This window comes from Dendroctonus ponderosae, unplaced genomic scaffold (assembly GCF_020466585.1).
Source record: "Dendroctonus ponderosae isolate FM_Combo_2020 unplaced genomic scaffold, Dpon_F_20191213v2 Dpon_F_20191213_2, whole genome shotgun sequence".
NCBI classification, from domain to species: domain Eukaryota; kingdom Metazoa; phylum Arthropoda; class Insecta; order Coleoptera; family Curculionidae; genus Dendroctonus; species Dendroctonus ponderosae.
Genome location: NW_026018165.1, coordinates 1,127,516 through 1,128,894, shown reverse-complemented (window position 1 = coordinate 1,128,894; position 1,379 = coordinate 1,127,516).

Below are 1,379 nucleotides of genomic sequence, written 5' to 3'. Positions count from 1 at the left end.
ACAATGGGCCTCAGTGGTACATCCGGTTTATGGATCTTGGGTAGTCCGTAGAGCCTTGGTGGGAGTGCTTCTGATTTTTTGAGTTTTGCCAACTCCGATAGACCACGGCTTCAAAGCCCGGAAAACATTTCTAAATGTTATCTGACCGGCCGTGAAAGCCTTCATAGTACGATCATTTTGCTGAACCCTAAAAATGTTTTCATCAGTAAAGACCAAATTTTGAATCTCAGCATTAACGTGCAAGTGTTTTAACACCTTTGCTCTTGCGAGGCGAACTGCCTTTTGTGCTTAAATCTTGAACTTTTTGTATTTTGTAGAGCTTTAATCGTAGTTCTTTTTTTAATATTCGCCCCATGCTTCGAGCAGACATATTGAGACTTTTCGCTAATTTAACTGCGCTTTGTCGCGGATTACGCTGGCTTCTAGCCTTCACCTTTCGTACCATTTCTCGCGATGTTGCTGTTTATGGATGTCCACCCCCATGACGTTTTTTGATGCTACCGGTATCATTGTAATGTGTAATAGTCCGATACACAAACATTGTGTTCACATGTAAATGTCATAGTTCATTAAAAATGGCTCGTTGCGATTTTCCAGCCAAATTCAAAGCAATAACATTTTTGCATTTAAGTTCCAATTCGATAACTTTTTGAAACTGCGAGGTAAAACGGTATGCTTCCGTAGACTTGTAAACAACATAACAGGCTAACGCTTGTCAAAAAATGATGGTACTGTCATTAGCTGTTTCGTTGCTACAGCAACGTATAATTGGTAACACTTCGAGCGCCGACCCCTGTAGTTGCTTAAATGTTAATGGAAATCATATTGAACATTTATATTAAAATATCACTGTAGGTATAATTTTATATTTTTAATTTTATAGACGTATGCAGTTTTATTGCATTTTTTGCTATGAAACTCCATGCATTTTATAAAAAGTTGCACTTTTCTTTATTGACTATGTCAAGTATCATCAAATGTTGACACTTATTTAATTAATTCCATAGCCATCTTACAAAATGTAACAACTTGTTGAAATTTTTAAATAAAATAATTTATATTTTGATTTAACAAGTTAGAGATTAAACAGGATTTTATTGATATTTAAAGCAGATGAGAAACCCCTAACAGTGTTTTTTCACAATTTCTTTTTGTGATTTACAGGCACCACAGTTGATGACGAGAAGAAGAACCTTAATAGAAATTAGCGGATCAATCAAAGACAAAATGAGGGAAATTTCTCAGCATGAAATTATTCGGTTTTGACTTGGTTTTAGCAAATTCAAGTAAATCTGATTGACTTTTAAATGAAAAATATACGTTCAGTACATTAGCTACGTTTTTTTAAGACATGATGCAAAAATTATCGGGGGTAATTG